Genomic DNA, 19370 nt, shown 5'->3' with positions numbered 1-19370 from the left:
CCCTCGCGTCCAAGCTCGACGCTCGCGTCTCGACTCTCCCACCATCGCGTCCGCGGGCCGCTGGCGACAGGCTGTCGCCAGCCCATCCATCTCGCCTATAAAAGCAACCTGATGCCCTAGGGTTTTGCTGCTTTTTTCCCCCTTCGATTTTCTTCTTTGGCGGCGGACAAAGAAAACGCAGCAGTGTTCATTTATTTCTCCAGCGCTTGGAATTGTGATTTCTGAGGGGAGATTTAAGAAGAGAGAGAGAGAATCAAAGAGGGGTTTTACTGTGGGACTTTCTTTATTCTCAAGTGAGAATTGAAAGGGTTTATTCCATTTGATTATTAACACTGTAGCTACAGTGTTCATTTGAGAAATCTCAGTTTTAAGATCTGCTCCTAAATTGTAATTTCTTGTTTGATTAATAAGAAATTGACTGTGTGGCTCCCGAGGACGTAGGTAGTTGCCGAACCTCGTAAATCTTGGTGTACTTTTTCTATTCTGCGTTTCTGTTGCATTAGGGATTTAGGCGTCAAATTTCCAACAACTGGTATCAGAGCGTGAAACGATCTAGAGGAAGTCAGATTCAAGTGGGAGCCATGGCCGCAGATGAAGGAAAAACGAGACTTGAGAAATTTGATGGAACAGATTTCGGATTCTGAAAAATACAGATAGAGGATTATCTGTATCAGAAAAATCTGTATCAGAAAAATCTGTATCAACCACTATTGGGGAAGAAGCCGGATTCTATGAAGGCAGATGAGTGGAACCTTCTAGATAGACAAGCCCTCGGAGTTATCAGATTAACGTTGACTCGCAATGTTGCGTTCAACATAGCGAAGGAGAAGACAACGGCGGGTCTTATGGCAGCACTCTCAAACATGTATGAGAAGCCATCAGCCGCGAACAAAGTTCATTTGATGCGGTGGTTATTCAATTTGAAAATGGCCGAAGGCGCGTCAGTAGCACAACACCTCAATGAACTTAATACGGTTACAACCCAATTGAGTTCAGTTGAGATTGAGTTTGATGAGGAAGTTCGTGCGTTGATACTTTTGTCTTCCCTACCAGAGAGTTGGAACACTACAGTCACGACAGTGAGTAGCTCATCGGGAAAGAAAAAGTTGAAGTTCGACGATGTTCGTGATTTGGTTCTCAGTGAGGAGATCCGACGGAGAGAGTCGGGTGAAGCTACAACCTCTTCAGTATTACATATAAAGTCAAGAGGTAGAAATTCAACCAGAGGAAACGGACGAGGAAAATCAAACTTCAGAGGTAGATCAAAGGACAGGAGGTCCAAATCAAGGAATCCAAGCAACAGCTCGAAGGCTATCGAGTGTTGGAATTGTGGAAAGACCGGGCATTACAAGAATCAGTGCAAGAGTGCACAGAAGGAGAAGGAGGCGAAGGCAGAGGTGAATGTCACCTCCACCTCAGGAGGAGACGACGCATTGATATGCTCTTTGGAGAGCAAGGAGGAATCTTGGGTGTTAGATTCAGGAGCGTCGTTCCATGCTACCTCTCAGAAAGAATTCTTCAAGAAGTATGTTCCCGGAAATCTTGGATACGTATATCTTGGTGATGATCAACCATGTGCTATTGTGGGCAAAGACGTGGTAAAAATTAAGTTGAACGGGTCAGTATGGGAGCTGAAGAATGTCAGACATATTCCCGATCTGAGAAAGAATTTAATATCCGTAGGCCAGTTCGCTGGCGAAGGATATACCACGACCTTCCATGGAGATGATTGGAAGATCTCAAATGGCGCAATGACGATTGCCCGAGGCAGAAAGACTAGTACCCTATATATGACAGCAGGTGCACGTTGTTTGATCTCAGTTGCAGCATGCAATGAAGTTTTAAAGCTGTGGCACCAGAGACTCGGTCATATGAGAAGGGAAAACTCCCAGGACTGCAGTCAGTGGAGATGGATATGTGTGAAGAATGCATACTCGGAAAGCAGAGGAGAGTCAGCTTTCAGACAAGTGGCAGAACCCCCAGGAAAGAGAAGCTAGAGCTCGTTCACTCAGATGTGTGGGAACCAACAACCACCGCGTCCATTGGTGGAAAACACTACTTCGTGACTTTTATCGATGATCACTCTCGGAAAGTGTGGGTCTACTTTCTGAAGCATAAGTCAGAAGTATTTGAAGCTTTCAGGAGATGGAAAGCTATGGTCGAGAATGAGACTGGTCTGAGAATAAAGAAGCTCAGGACCGACAATGACGGTAAATATGAAGACACCGGATTCAAGAAGTTCTGCTATGAGCACGAGATCAGAATAGAGAGAACCGTGCCCGTTACGCCTCAGTAAAATGGTGTAGCTGAGCGGATGAATCGAACGTTGACAGAGAGAGCCAGAAGCATTCGGGTACAGTCAGGCCTACCGAAGCAGTTCTGGGCAGAAGCAGTCAACACAGCAGCTTACTTGATCAACCGAGGTCCATCGGTTCCATTGGAGCACAGAATACCAGAGGAGGTATGGTGCGGAAAGGAGGTAAAACTCTCACATCTTAAAGTTTTCGGTTGTGTAGCTTACGTGCATATTAGTGATCAAGGCAGGAATAAGCTTGATCCCAAGTCAAAGAAATGCACTTTCATCGGCTATGGTGAAGATGAGTTCGGCTACCGCATTTGGGACAACGAAAACAAGAAAGTGATCCGTAGCAGAGATGTGATATTCAACGAGAAGGTGATGTACAAGGACATGCACAAGACAGATGACTCAGAGAGCGAGTCAATATTTGTAGATGCAGATGATGTCCCGAGTAACCTCTCGGAAGAACCCAATGCAGAGGGTCCTCAGCAAGAAGAGCCTGTTGGACAAGATGGTGCGCAGGAGCCCGACGCACCAGCTCCGATGTTAAGAAGATCTTCTCGTCCTCCTGTACCCAACAGGAGATATATGAACTATCTGTTGCTGACAGATGGTGGGGAGCCTGAAAGCTTTGATGAAGCTTGTCCGTGTGGAGATGCGAGCAAGTGGGAGCTTGCAATGAAAGATGAGATAAAGTCTCTCATATCAAACCAGACGTGGGAACTAACTGAGTTGCCCACGGGTAAGAAGGCACTCCACAACAAATGAGTGTACCGGGTGAAAGAGGAGCATGATGGTTCCAGAAGATATAAAGCCCGACTGGTTGTCAAAGGTTTACAACAGAAGGAAGGAATTGACTACACCGATATTTTCGCTCCCGTGGTGAAGCTAAATACTATCAGGACAGTGATGAGTATTGTAGCAATTGAAGATCTTCATCTCGAGCAGTTAGACGTGAAGACGACGTTTCTTCACGGAGATCTAGAAGAGGAGATATACATGCACCAGCCAGAAGGTTTCTCAGAAGAAAAGAAGAAGAACCTGGTGTGCAGAATCAAGAAGAGCTTGTATGGCCTGAAACAAGCCCAAGACAGTGGTACAGAAAGTTTGATGGCTTTATGCATAAGGAAGGTTTCCAGAAGTGCAACGCCGACCACTGTTGCTACTTCAAAAGATATCAGTCCAGCTATATCATCCTACTGCTGTATGTTGATGATATATTGGTTGCAGGAGCAAATATGAAGGATATCAGGAGTTTGAAGAAGCAGCTGTCAAAGGAGTTTGACATGAAGGACTTGGGTCCAGCAAAAAAGATCCTTGGAATGCAAATCACGAGAGACAAGAAGAAAGGGTTCTTGCGGTTGTCTCAGACGGAGTACATCAACCGTGTTTTGCAGAGATTCAACATGGGCGACGCCAAGCCTGTGAGCACACCCTTGGCCAGCCATTTTCGTCTATCGAAGGATCAGTCTCCTCAGTCAGAAGAAGAGAAAGAGAGTATGGTTCAGGTACCTTACGCCTTAGCTATCGGAAGCTTGATGTACGCTATGGTCTGTACGAGACCAGACATTGGCCATGCAGTGGGAGTGGTCAGCCGGTTTATGTCGAATCCAGGAAAAGCTCATTGGGAAGCGGTCAAGTGGATTCTGAGATATCTACGAGGCACTACACAGAAGTGTTTGTACTTTGGTAAGGGAGAGGTGGAAGTGCAAGGGTACGTAGATGCAGACTTCGGCGGTAAAGTTGATCACCGAAGAAGCACCACCGACTATGTATTCACCGTCGGAACTACAGCTGTTAGTTGGATGTCACAGGTACAGAAGATCGTTACCCTATCCACTACAAAAGCTGAGTATGTTGCAGTGACGAAAGCCAGTAAAGAGATGATATGGCTTCAGGGTTTGTTGACAGAGCTGAGATTCAAATAGGAGAAGAATGTTTTGCACAGTGATAGCCAGAGTGCGATACACTTGGCGAAGAATTCAGCATTTCATTCTAGAACGAAGCATATTGCGCTTCGGTATCACTTCATCAGATCCCTGTTGGAAGATGACGTGTTGAAACTGGAAAAAATTCCAGGAAGTAAGAATCCAGCAAACATGTTAACCAAGACGGTGACAGTTCAGAAACTGGAGTTGTGCGCAACTTCATTTGGTCTTCATGCATAGATGATGAGGGCGGAGCCACACAGGAGAGGAGCTTGATGAGATAGCTTGTTGATGTCGGTTTGGTCTCCAAGTGGGAGATTGTTAGTTTAGAGGGTGGATACCAACCTCCTGTCGGCGACGAAGCTCCGGCGAGCTTGAGGAACCGCGCAGATGAGCGTGGAAGTCGACGGCGAAAGCTTCAGGTGAAGCTCGAGCTCCGCGTGCTAGCGCCCCGACCCTCGCGTTTGGGGATTCCGACCTTGGCGTCTAAGCGGGACCCTCGCGGCTGAAAATCCCGACCCTCGCGTCCAAGCTCGACGCTCGCGTCTCGACGCTCCCACCATCGCGTCCGCGGGCCGCTGGCGACAGGCTGTCGCTAGCCCATCCATCTCGCCTATAAAAGCAACCCGATGCCCTAGGGTTTTGCTGGTTTTTTCCCCCTTCGATTTTCTTCTTTGGCGGCGGACAAAGAAAACGCAGCAGCGTTCATTTATTTCTCCAGCGCTTGGAATTGTGATTTCTGAGGGGAGATTTAAGAAGAGAGAGAGAGAATCAAAGAGGGGTTTTAATGTGTGACTTTCTTTATTCTCAAGTGAGAATTGAAAGGGTTTATTCCCTTTGATTATTAACATTGTAGCTACAGTGTTCATTTAAGAAATCTCAGTTTTGAGATCTGCTCCTAAATTGTAATTTCTTGTTTGATTAATAAGAAATTGACTGTGTGGCTCCCGAGGACGTAGGTAGTTGCCGAACCTCGTAAATCTTGGTGTACTTTTTCTATTCTGCGTTTCTGTTGCATTAGGGATTTAGGCGTCAAATTCCCAACAGTAGGTTTGCTTGAATAAAGAACGAGACGATAGTGAGTCTTATATAGGGGATTTGTAGGTGGAGAGGTGTGTAAATTGTTAGGGCGATTAGGGATAACTTGGGAAGAGATTACGTTATTTTAGTTGCTTTATGAATTAAATGCGGGGTTTGGGGTTTTATGTGGCATCGTCGTCATGAGGAGAGTGATAGTCTCTTTCTAACGCATATTATGGTCGTCGATAAGCCAAGCGAACCGTTGGATAAACGACCTCCACTCTCTGGCTAACAATTGTGATAAAAAGTAGTGTTCTCGCCGCTGTTTTTTTTTTGGAAATTGAATTTGCATCCATTATCCAATTTATTTGTGGTAAGGGTGAGAGAGGCAGTACGGGTAGTACTCAGCAGCCTCTCATCCAAAAATCTCCTTTTTCAAGAGATTGTAGTACGCTTCTTCTTGACTTTGATTTCTCTCCAAATTCAACATCGACACCTATATAGAATGTCTCAAGCACAATCCTATATTCTTGCCCGAGGACGCACGACACATCCAAATCTCACCTATTCTTGATAGCCCATCGATGTAAAATAATCTCCTCATAAAATCTTTAAAGCTAAGTTGGAAGTACATGAAGCACACACCTCCAGCCACACCCCCTCTCTCATTTGCTACAGTACACCGGGCCCCACATGAGATTTTAAAATTTTAAAACTCATGTGTGGCCCGGTGTACTGTAGCAAATGAGAGAGGGGGTGTGGTTAGAGTTGTGGTTGGGGGTGTGCCCTTATCATTTTTCCGCCGCCAAAGGATATTAAAAATAGTGACGAGTAACTTTCAAAGAACTCCCGTACATTACGCTAGAACTTTAAATTGCGGCGAGAGTCGAGGACAATAGTTTTATGCCCTAAAACTCCGTAGGTTGAGCAATGAGCGTCATTTCATAGGCAGTTTATAATTTTATACTCTAACAATAATTATAGGAGTTATGCTACAAAACACAAAATTGTAATATTTCATCGTGAGTCACAATGATAATTCACGAGTTTCCAGGGACGCCACTTTTTTTGTGTGTCTTCTAGTAAAACAATAGTACAACTCCTATAATTAAGTTAAAATTATTCTAACTAGTTATATTATGAGTTGACTTCATTTGGGATTAAGTTTAATTACTTGGATTTGGATCCTCTCCACTATAAGAAAAAGTAGTGTAGAGACGACTACAATATCACGACTATTGATTTGTTTAGTGGATCGTCACGATTTACATTTTTGTGTAAATTAGGAAAACAATACAATTTATGAGGGTGATGTAAGTATTAGATATGAAATGAATCAAACTACTGACTAAACAGATCAATGATTATGATGTTGCAGTGATATCTTTGCTAATTTTTTGATAGTTGAGGGGATCTAAGTCCTTGTACTCCAAACAACCTTGGGATGATGAGTGAAGTATATATGAAGGCTCTTTAGGGACGTCAATGGTTACAACTACTACTATTACTTGAGGCTGGCGTTAGTGTTTTCTTCATGAACACACAAATATACACTATATACTACCCTCAAGGTCCTCAAGCGCTCTAAGCCACCAACTCATTAGACGGCGGAGACGACGAGCCTTTTGATATGCGCCAAGGGCGCGGTTAACGTCACCGCTCGCTGCCGCCCCTATAAACCTTTTCGCTTTTAATATATATATATACAGCTTTTGGCTTTAAATACTATCTGAACATTACTTATTACGATGTTAATAGCTAACGTTTTTAAAAAGTCTAAAATATCCAAAATACTTTTTACGATCGAAAGGACGAGAAATAAGAGCAAAATTTCCGAAATATGTCACATGTGTATGACGTGCGGAATTTATCTAAAATTTATCACTGATCATGATAGTTTAGTAAAAACAGATACGATGTTTTCCTCTAATGAACATAGTTTATGATATGTTTATAGTAGTCTATGATTTTACCCGAAATATTTATATCAAATATCAAAGGGAATCGCATATTGATGCATCATGTCGACTCCAATTTCATTGAAAACACACGCACACACACATATATGTGAGTGTGCATGTGTTTTTTTCCAATGAATTTGTAGTCGACATGATGCGTCGACAATATGTGATTCCCTTTGATATTTGATATAAATACTCTAGCTAAATGAGCTGTCAGCTCTATGACACGCGAGCTCCACAACCGATGTGACTAGCAGGGGAGCTCACACGTCATAGAGCTGATGACAATTCATCTAGCAAAATGAGTTGTTAGCTCATATACATTTTTCATACACACCCTCACGAAACTCATAATCCGAAACCGCTCAGAGTGCAGACTTTAGAGATAAGGCGACGCCACGTGCGTGCATGAAAGAATTTTGAGCAGCTTTCAAGATTTTTTTATGGTGGGGTTATTACGGTGAGTAGCTATCCGAGGGGTGCCTTGCAATCCCGGGCGGTACGATTTGGATTTGTATTGACACGTCCTATTGCTGTCGACGTTAGAGAAATCAAAGTCAAGATGAAGACTGCAATCTTTTTTTAAAAAAATGGGGCGAGGTTCGGATCAGGCCTGGCTACCAATTAACTCGCCCTTACCTCAAATAGCAATTGGACCACCTGATGTTTGGATAGTGCATCTTTAATCACTAAAATTTCCCTAATTACAATCGATCTTTGTATGACATTGAGTTTAGCCACTCAGCGGCCAACGTTTTTTTCATTAATTAGCACTAATTAGATCCTAATTAATGCCCCTAACACGAACATCGGTCATGTGCATGTCCAATGAGATCAAGGTTTTGTACAGAAATCATCGATTAATACCTCAGCCCTGTTGCACAAAAAACAATACGTTCGCTTGTAAATATTGAACACGGACCTTTACAACGCATTCAAGAACACAGAGGAGAATGATTCGAGCCGGGCATCATGAAGCCTGAGCGTTAAGAGGGCACAACGGTGAGCGTGCGACGAATTCAATTGAATATCTAATCGTAGCAAAACTAACTTATTATTTACAAGATGCAGATTCATTTACACTAAGGGGCTGTTTGGTTCGCTATTATAAGGGGTGGAAAACTCAGAAAACCCCTCCACGTTAGATTTTTAGTCCTCCACGTCAGTTTTTTTGTTTCCGTCCATTTCTTTGTGCCGCTTTGGTTCGCTTGGATGGAAGAGGAAAAACTCTGTTGAAATCGCCGCCAGCTCAGATTTTTTTCCCTCTCCGATTTCCTTCCCCAACCGAGTGAAATTGATGAAAACTCTGCCACGTCAGATCTTTTTCCTTCTCTGCTTTGTTTACAAAAGTTTTCCTTTTTTTCTATGCGAACCAAGCATAAGAAAAATAAATACATTGATTTCTCATCATTTTTATGTGCGAACCAAAGCAAAACAATCTATTTCTTGGAAAAGTTTGGAAAACTCAAAAGTTATATTTCTTTACATGGAATTGCATTTCCCTATATCAAGGAAACGAACCAAACAACCCCTAAGTACACTAGTAACAAGTAACAACGAAGTTGAAGGTTGTGGTTAGAATTTGTTAGTAATGAAAGGTAACGGGATCAACCGGGCAACAACCGTCTTTTTGGCCCGCATCACTCTCCTCACGATGACGATACCGCATAAAACTCCAAACCCCACATTTAATTCATAAAGCAACCAAAATAAACTAGACACTCCCCGAATTGCCCCTACCTCACCCTAACATTCACCAACCTCTCCACCCAAATCCCCTATATAAACAAATCCTATCGATCTCATTCTTATTCAAGCAAACTTCGAACTAACTTCAAACTTCTCTAGCCAACATGTCAAGAGTCCAACTTGCCTCCTTCTTGCTCGAGGCGGCCAATCCACGGTCGAGGAGGGCGCCCTTCGCCGCCGTCGCTCCATCCCTCGTAGTGAGATTCGGGAGGCCGAACCCGAATTCTAGCCTCGACACGATCGTCGAGGAGGACACGAACACAACGGAGCCATCCTCGGTGTCGTCGAGGGGGGTTTTCTCGCCGTCGTCGGGGGCTTTGTACCGAAGTGCGAAGGGTCGTTCGGATGTTTGAATTTGAGGAGGGAAGTTTGCGTAGACGCGGGAGATGTATATAGAAAGAGATATGTACGTGCTGTGTGTTTATATGTCAATCATCAGTTGGGCTTTTTATCGAACAGTTTTGTAGAGAATTGTCAAAAGTCTAGTTTGATTAATGATGGTTTATTAGCTTGCACTGCCACGTTTAGTGTTTATACTTCTTTTGTACATGGATTTTGTTGTCTTCGTGCTTTCGGATTGTTTCATTAAACTCTTATTAATGAAACTTGGGGTAGCTTCCCTCCATTTCACTTAAGAAAAAATTGTCCCTGATTTAAGGTCAGCGCCTCTGTTTATTTTGAGAAACAAAAGAGAAGGAACGAGAAGGGTTAAACTAGTTAACTCACTGGAATAAAGAATGTTTATTTTGAGAAACAAAAGAGAAGGAACGAGAAGGGTTAAACTAGTTAACTCACTGGAATAAAGAAGAACTAGTTTGGTTAATCCGCCACGTCATGTTTATTAACCCTTATATCTTTTCTAGCGTTTGATAATAAAGAATGACTAATTAGTATTATTTAATTAACAGATAGTAAGATTAATTGTTCACCAATCCAAAGAGATGGATTAATCAGTAAATCCTTTGTTATGAGAATTATGAGATGTTAACTCATTTTAACCCCTCTAGAAGGACTGTCTTAACCCTCATCTATTTTTTACATTTGAAAAATTAAGACATGTTAACTCATTGTAATTTTTTTATTTGGCAGGTTAAGGTGGGTCTGTGAACTTTCCTTAAGCCCCCACTTAACCCTTTACAAAATGAAGCCAAAGAGATTAGATCAGGATTAGTCTTAACTTTAGTCATGATTTAGATTATAATTACAGTATTCTCTTCCCCTTTTTTGATTTTGGATTAGAGTTTTTATTTGCTAATTAGATATCTCTACAATCTCGTTGTCTCTTACAAAAATTCTACAAGTATCATTCGTATACAACCCAAGTAACCCTTGGAGGGGTTCTTTTTAGTCCATGTGTGAACACCTGAAGTTCGGTCCACATTGAAAATGAGCATAGTGTGAGAGGCCTTATAAACTTAAGGTGTGGGAATAAAATGTAACATTGATCAGTCAAATTTAATAATAGTTTGAGCCAAACAATATCGCCTACGCTATCCAAACGGGCTTGAGGGCCTAGAGCATGACCTATGATGTCCTACTATATATTATGTATGCCCTAATTTTTTGGGTGACGGGGAAACCTTGGTCAGTTGGAGAAGTGCGTGAATGGGGCTTCGAACTCGGGGTATTCAGCATAGAATTTCCTGCCCCTCCACCTGAGCATTGTTAGTCTGACTTGGTCTTGTGTGACCAAATCAACGCTTCTCAAGTGGAGAGAAACGTGGGATATGGGGTTTGTTGAGAGAAAATCTCTTAGCGGCAGTTTGAGGGGGGTGGAGATGATGAGATTTTTAGCCTATAAATAGTAGTGTAATCTACTTACAGAAATACAACGAAAAAAAGAAGAATCAAACCCCTTACCCATTATTGGAGTCCCCCTCAAAGAAATCTGTTATTTTTCTCTCTTATCTGATCGAATATTGGTAATAGAGCTCTGCATCGATCGGCGACGACGGCTGCTTTGCTCAACGGCAACAACGACTGCTTCGCTCGACGGCTGCTGCAATCATCGATGTCTGCTGTGATCGACGATAACGACCATGCTGTGTTCGACGATGACAATAACGTCAATCGACGACCCTGCTGCGAACCGCCATCGATCTTTGAGCCTCGACGACCTCGATCAGATATCTTAGCCGCAGCGGCGATTGGGCAGATCTGAGCTCGACAACTACTTCGATGATCGACGATGACGATTAACCTCGATGCCGGAGTCTCCATCCTCGGCGAGCTCTCTGATTTAGATCTAGCAAGAGAGAGAAATCGTCCGCCTCTTACAACTTGCGGCTAAAAACCCTAGCTCGAGATCAGGATCTTGTAACTGAGCGGGGATATATATTTATGGGACATTGGGCCTGTAGTTGAGCCTGATGTCTAATGTTGTATGCTGTCACACCCAATCCAAGTTGGGTTTTATAGAAACTAACTTGTTGGGCCTTGTAGAGAGAAACAAGATTGCAGTTAGGTTTGAGACCTCAGTGTGAGCGTGAGGAGTATTATATCTTTAGAAGTCTCAGATTCTTCACACGGTGGACCTTCTAATTTTTTCATACTTCACTCATTATCCCAAGGATGCTTGGAGGAGTACATGGACTTAGATCCTCTCGACTATCAAAAAAATTAGCAAAGATATCACTGTAACATCATAATCATTGATCTGTTTAGTTAGTAGTTTGATCCATTTCATATCTAACACTAACAACACCCTCATAAATTGTATTGTTTTCCTAATTTACACAAAAAGGTAAATCGTGACGATCCATTAAACAAATCTTATAGTGGAGAGGATCTAAATCTATGTAATTAAACTTAATCCCAAATGAAGTCAACTCATAATATAACTAGCTAGAATAATTTTAACTTAATTATAGGAGTTGTACTGTTGTTTTACTAGACGACACAAAAAAATGTGGCGTCCTTGGAAACTCGTGAATTATCATTGTGGCTCACGATGAAATATTACAATTTGAGTGCTGCTACGGGGACCTAAGGAAGATGACAGGTGAAATGTCCCCTCCCTATTGCATAATGAGTTGGCATGAGTTGGCATGGCCAGCTCATTATGTAATAGAGAGATGACACCTCACCTGTCCCCTCCCTTGGGATTATGATGTTACAGTGATATCTTTGCTAATTTTTTTGATAGTCGAGAGGATCTAATCGTAGCAAAACTAACTTATTATTTACAAGATGCAGATTCATTTACACTAAGGGGCTGTTTGGTTCGCTATTATAAGGGGTGGAAAACTCAGAAAACCCCTCCACGTTAGAATTTTAGTCCTCCACGTCAGTTTTTTTTGTTTCCGTCCATTTCTTTGTGCCGCTTTGGTTCGCTTGGATGGAAGAGGAAAAACTCTGTTGAAATCGCCGCCAGCTCAGATTTTTTTCCCTCTCCGATTTCCTTCCCCAACCGAGTGAAATTGATGAAAACTCTGCCACGTCAGATCTTTTTCCTTCTCTGCTTTGTTTACAAAAGTTTTCCTTTTTTTCTATGCGAACCAAGCATAAGAAAAATAAATACATTGATTTCTCATCATTTTTATGTGCGAACCAAAGCAAAACAATCTATTTCTTGGAAAAGTTTGGAAAACTCAAAAGTTATATTTCTTTTCATGGAATTGCATTTCCCTATATCAAGGAAACGAACCAAACAACCCCTAAGTACACTAGTAACAAGTAACAACGAAGTTGAAGGTTGTGGTTAGAATTTGTTAGTAATGAAAGGTAACGGGATCAACCGGGCAACAACCGTCTTTTTGGCCCGCATCACTCTCCTCACGATGACGATACCGCATAAAACTCCGAACCCCACATTTAATTCATAAAGCAACCAAAATAAACTAGACTCTCCCCGAATTGCCCCTACCTCACCCTAACAATCACCAACCTCTCCACCCAAATCCCCTACATAAACAAATCCTATCGATCTCATTCTTATTCAAGCGAACTTCGAACTAACTTCAAACTTCTCTAGCCAACATGTCAAGAGTCCAACTTGCCTCCTTCTTGCTCGAGGCGGCCAATCCACGGTCGAGGAGGGCGCCCTTCGCCGCCGTCGCTCCATCCCTCGTAGTGAGATTCGGGAGGCCGAACCCGAATTCTAGCCTCGACACGATCGTCGAGGAGGACACGAACACAACGGAGCCATCCGGGAGGCCGAACCCGAATTCTAGCCTCGACACGATCGTCGAGGAGGACACGAACACAACGGAGCCATCCCCGGTGTCGTCGAGGGGGTTTTTCTCGCCGTCGTCGGGGGCTTTGTACCGAAGTGCGAAGGGTCGTTCGGATGTTTGAATCTGAGGAGGGAAGTTTGCGTAGACGCGGGAGATGTATATAGAAAGAGATATGTACGTGCTGTGTGTTTATATGTCAATCATCAGTTGGGCTTTTTATCGAACAGTTTTGTAGAGAATTGTCAAAAGTCTAGTTTGATTAATGATGGTTTATTAGCTTGCACTGCCACGTTTAGTGTTTATATACTTCTTTTGTACATAGATTTTGTTGTCTTCGTGCTTTCGGATTGTTTCATTAAACTCTTATTAATGAAACTTGGGGTAGCTTCCCTCCATTTCACTTAAGAAAAAATTGTCCCTGATTTAAGGTCAGCGCCTCTGTTTATTTTGAGAAACAAAAGAGAAGGAACGAGAAGGGTTAAACTAGTTAACTCACTGGAATAAAGAACTAGTTTGGTTAATCCGCCACGTCATATTTATTAACCCTTATATCTTTTCTAGCGTTTGATAATAAAGAATGACTAATAGTATTATTTAATTAACAGATAGTAAGATTAATTGTTCACCAATCCAAAGAGATGGATTGATCAGTAAATCCTTTGTTATGAGAATTATGGGATGTTAACACATTTTAACCCCTCTAGAAGGATTGTCTTAACCCTCATCTATTTTTTACATTTGAAAAATTAAGACATGTTAACTCATTGTAATTTTTTTATTTGGCAGGTTAAGGTGGGTCTGTGAACTTTCCTTAAGCCCCCACTTAACCCTTTACAAAATGAAGCCAAAGAGATTAGATCAGGATTAGTCTTAACTTTAGTCATGATTTAGATTATAATTACAGTATTCTCTTCCCCTTTTTTGATTTTGGATTAGAGTTTTTATTTGCTAATTAGATATCTCTACAATCTCGTTGTCTCTTACAAAAATTCTACAAGTATCATTCGTATACAACCCAAGTAACCCTTGGAGGGGTTCTTTTTAGTCCATGTGTGAACACCTGAAGTTCGGTCCACATTGAAAATGAGCATAGTGTGAGAGGCCTTATAAACTTAAGGTGTGGGAATAAAATGTAACATTGATCAGTCAAATTTAATAATAGTTTGAGCCAAACAATATCGCCTACGCTATCCAAACGGGCTTGAGGGCCTAGAGCATGACCTATGATGTCCTACTATATATTATGTATGCCCTAATTTTTTGGGTGACGGGGAAACCTTGGTCAGTTGGAGAAGTGCGTGAATGGGGCTTCGAACTCGGGGTATTCAGCATAGAATTTCCTGCCCCTCCACCTGAGCAGCCCACTGGTGGTTAAGCCGTATTTTTTTGAACACAAATATACAACATCCACTACGTCCCGAGTAACTCTGAGCCATCAATTCCTGAGATTGCGAAGACTAGAGTTTTGATGTGGTGATATCTTTTTCACTCGGTCAACCTCGCGTTGCCGCCCAAACCTTTTCACTTTTATTATTATTTTTGGCTTGTATGGGTAGTCAACGGTCGCACTTGTTAGTCTGACTTGGTCTTGTGTGACTAAATCAACGCTTCTCAAGTGGAGAGAAACGTGGGATATGGGGTTTGTTGAGAGAAAATCTCTTAGCGGCAGTTTGAGGGGGGTGGAGATGATGAGATTTTTAGCCTATAAATAGTAGTGTAATCTACTTACAGAAATACAACGAAAAAAAGAAGAATCAAACCCCTTACCCATTATTGGAGTCCCCCTCAAAGAAATCTGTTATTTTTCTCTCTTATCTGATCGAATATTGGTAATAGAGCTCTGCATCGATCGGCGACGACGGCTGCTTTGCTCAACGGCAACAACGACTGCTTCGCTCGACGGCTGCTGCAATCATCGATGTCTGCTGTGATCGACGATAACGACCATGCTGTGTTCGACGATGACAATAACGTCAATCGACGAACCAGTTGCGAATCGCCATCGATCTTTGAGCCTCGACGACCTCAATCAGATCTCTTAGCCGCAGCGGCGATTGGGCAGATCTGAGCTCGACAACTACTTCGACGATCGACGATGACGATTAACCTCGATGCCGGAGTCTCCATCCTCGGCGAGCTCTATGATTTAGATCTAGCAAGAGAGAGAAATCGGTCACCTCTTACAATTTGCGACTAAAAACCCTAGCTCGAGATCAGGATCTTGTAACTGAGCGGGGATATATATTTATGGGACATTGGGCCTGTAGTTGAGCCTGATGTCTAATGTTGTATGCTGTCACACCCAATCCAAGTTGGGTTTTATAGAAACTAACTTGTTGGGCCTTGTAGAGAGAAACAAGATTGCAGTTAGGTTTGAGACCTCAGTGTGAGCGTGAGGAGTATTATATCTTTAGAAGTCTCAGATTCTTCACACGGTGGACCTTCTCCAAAATCCACTCAGACAAGTGCTTATCCAATCAACAGCACTAAGTGACAATCTCGCTCAAATTGGAGCATCTTTCATCAACTCGGAACAGTCAGGTTAACTTATTTATTTATTTATCTAACTTTATTCTATTTTAGTATAATTGTCAATATGTTAATCTTATACATATTTTAAAATTGAATTTAGTTTTAGTTCTCTATCGAATGACTAGTAAACTTATTCTATCAGAACTAGAAAAAATTAATAAAATTAATAGCAGTAATTATGACATGTGGTATAAAAAAATAGGATATGTTCTTTTTCATGACAATATTGATGACGCAATCGAAACCACTGCTCTAACCCTTACTGATAAATCTACATCTGAAGAAAAGAAAGGGTTTGAACAGTGAAAGTCGAAAGATAAAAATACAAAAAGCCTAATGCTCTTGTTCATGAAAGATAACTTAATCAAAGTTTTTGAAACTTATAAGACTTCCATGGACATGTGGAATGCAATAAAGTTTTTGAAACTTATAAGACTTCCATGGACATGTGGAATGCAATAAAAGAAAAATACGACACTGCCTCTGAAGTTAACATCCAACTCCTCTTCCATGGACATGTGGAATGCAATAAAAGAAAAATACGACACTGCCTCTGAAGTTAACATCCAACTCCTATTGCATAAGTATAATTCTTGTCATATGCAAGATGGAGACAATGTCGTAAAGCATATAAATAAAATGATTATCATGGCCAAGGACTTATCCACTGCTGGGACCGAAATCCCGGAAAAAAATGTAAGTAGCAACCATTTTGAATAGTCTCCCTCATTTCCTTGTTGTGGCTGTCACCACATTAAGAATGAACCCTGCCATTAAATCTGTCATTGATCTTCCTATGCATCTAGCGATAGAACATGACTTAATAACCAGTAGGAAAGAACCAGAACTGAATATGGTGTAGCAAGAGCTGAATTATGTCTGCCAGAGGCATAATACTAGAAGCTATAGAAACCTTGGTTCTAACAAACCACAACAGCAAGAACCAAAGTCACAGTAGTTCAAGAGAAAGAAAGTACCCCGTGAAACCTGCTACATTATGGAAAGTTCGGGCATTTCAAGCCTAATTGCCTACAATGTGAAAAGCATGAGAATAAGGGAGACTATAAGCATCCAGAATAAGGGGGACTAGCAAAAGAGAATTTGTCGGTGTAACAGAATGCTATGCTGTGATGACGGTTATCAGCGGTTAGTGGATCGACTCCGGTGCGACTAGACATATCGCAAAGGACAAGAATAGAGTCACAGAATTCACCGATCTGAAGAAAAGAGAAAATAGAATCTATATAGGAAATAATACCTATCTCGATGTAGAAAGTATTGGTTTGTATAGATTGAATCTTGGGGACAATATTATTGTCCTCAAAGATGTGTTCTATGCGTCAGGAATTTGACACAATCTGATCTCTGCTCACAGCTTGATGAAGAAAGGACTGGAAGTTAGGTTCTATAATAACCGAGTTTCTATAAACAAGAATAATAAAGTGTATGCTATGGGAAAATATATGCTCGAGCATGAATTATTCATTCTTCCAGTAGTTTATAATAATTCTGATAATAAAATTTTAAATTTGAACTACTTTGTTATATTTCCGAGTCTGAATTGTGGTATTCTAGACTAGGACATGCTAGTATTTTAAAAATAAAAGAAATTATCAGAATGAACTTGCTTCATGCACTATCTAATGTTCAATTGTCACCATATGAACATTGTTTAACTGGTAAAATAACTAGAAAACCTTTTATTGGTGGACAAAGTGCCAATGAACATTTAGGGGTGATACACTTGGATATTTGTGGTCTCCTAAGTGTCAAAACTCATAGTAATAAAGAATATCTTATTACTTTTATAGATAGTTATTCCAAGTTTGCACACGTCTATCTCATATCTAGAAAATTAGAAGCTCTTGATTGCTTTAAGAGATACAAGACAGAAGTTGAAAACCAACTTGGAATGAAAATCAAAATTAGAAGCTCTTGATTGCTTTAAGAGATACAAGACAGAAGTTGAAAACCAACTTGGAATGAAAATCAAAATTTTGAGAACTGATAGAGGTGAAGAGATACAAGACAGAAGTTGAAAACCAACTTGGAATGAAAATCAAAATTTTGAGAACTGATAGAGGTGTGGAATATAACTCTAAAGAATTTGAGAGTAATTGTATTCAACATGGAACTAAAAGGCATACAACAATGCCGTATACACCACAACAAAATGGAGTTACTGAAAGAAAGAACAGAACATTGCTGAATGTAGTTAGATGCATGTTATCTCATTCGGGTCTCTCTAAAAACTTTTGGAGAGAAACATTGTTAACTGCAAACTACATTCTAAATAGAATTCCCACCAAATCAGTTGTATCTACGCATTATGAATTATAAAATGGGAGGAAACCTAATTTGAGTCATCTCAGAAAGTGGGGATCTATAGCCCATATTATTATTCCATGTCAACTTAAAGATAAGTTAGATTTTAAAATAATAAAGTGTAAATTCATAGGATATTCAGAAAAGTTAAAATGTTATAAGTTCTACAATAAAGAAAAAAAGGATCATTAAAAGCAGAGATGCTATATTTCTAGAGAATCTAGAGGAAGAGGAACAAGTTCGAGAGCAAATAAAACCTCTAACTGTAATAGATGATGATTATTACGGTGTTGTTCCTACTAATGACCCTGACATTGTGAATGAATCTAAGCTTGAAAATGATAAAATACCTATGGAAAATAATGTACCTCATCAACTGGTTGTCAGTAATAAAAGGCTAAGAACACAACCTTCATGGATGGATGATTACTATTTGTATTCATCTGAGCCATCCTGTTTCTCGGTAGATAAAAATATAGAAGAACAAGATCCCTTAACCTTCTCTGATCCGATGAAATCGCATGAATCAGCTTTATGGCTAGAATCCATAAGAGAAGAACCTGATTCTATAGAAAATAACTGAAAGTACCCTAATGCCACTAGGAAGGAACCCTAGAGGGGGGTGAATAGGGTTTATGCTAATCTAATCTGATTTATGCTAATTTAAAACTTCACTCACAAATATATCCTAGCATAAGAGATATGAACAATATATGTGTAAGGATAGGCAATATGAACGCGAGCAAGATAGTGAGAATATAAACAATAAACAATAGACAAAGGCGATATAATATATGAATACAAAAATAAGTACGCCAATACAATCACAAATAAACGATATGATCACGGAGTTCAGTCCCCACGACCTACGTCTCCGCTCCTCACCTTGAGGAGATCTCCACTATCACAACCGGATTTTCTACGCTCACCCGAATAACGTTTACACCTCACACTTTGGTTTTCTAGCTCACCGAAAACTTTACCAATCACTCATAATGTAAACACACTAACTACCACCTCAAGTGTTGGTCTCTAGCTCATGTCTCCTTCAAGTGTTAGGAATTACAACCTCTCTCTAGGTATTATCATCTACCCCACTCCTTTTGAGACGACCCCGTCTCTCACCACATACTTCTCTTGGTGTACTAGTGTAATACAAAGTGAACCTCACAATAATAGCTCACAACAAATGATTGTTCTCTAAATAAGGTAAGAACTCAATTAAGCACAACTCAATGTTATAACCTCTCACACCCCAAATTATACTATGTATATAAATACTAAAAGTTCAAGTGGGTGTGTGTAACAATGAGATTCAATAAATCAAAATCAAACTAAACTCAATATAAACTCTAGCTTGGAAAAATGATAATCAAACAAT

This window comes from Asparagus officinalis, chromosome 7, assembly GCF_001876935.1.
Source record: "Asparagus officinalis chromosome 7, Aspof.V1, whole genome shotgun sequence".
NCBI lineage: Eukaryota > Viridiplantae > Streptophyta > Magnoliopsida > Asparagales > Asparagaceae > Asparagus > Asparagus officinalis.
Note: the sequence above shows the minus strand (reverse complement) of the source record.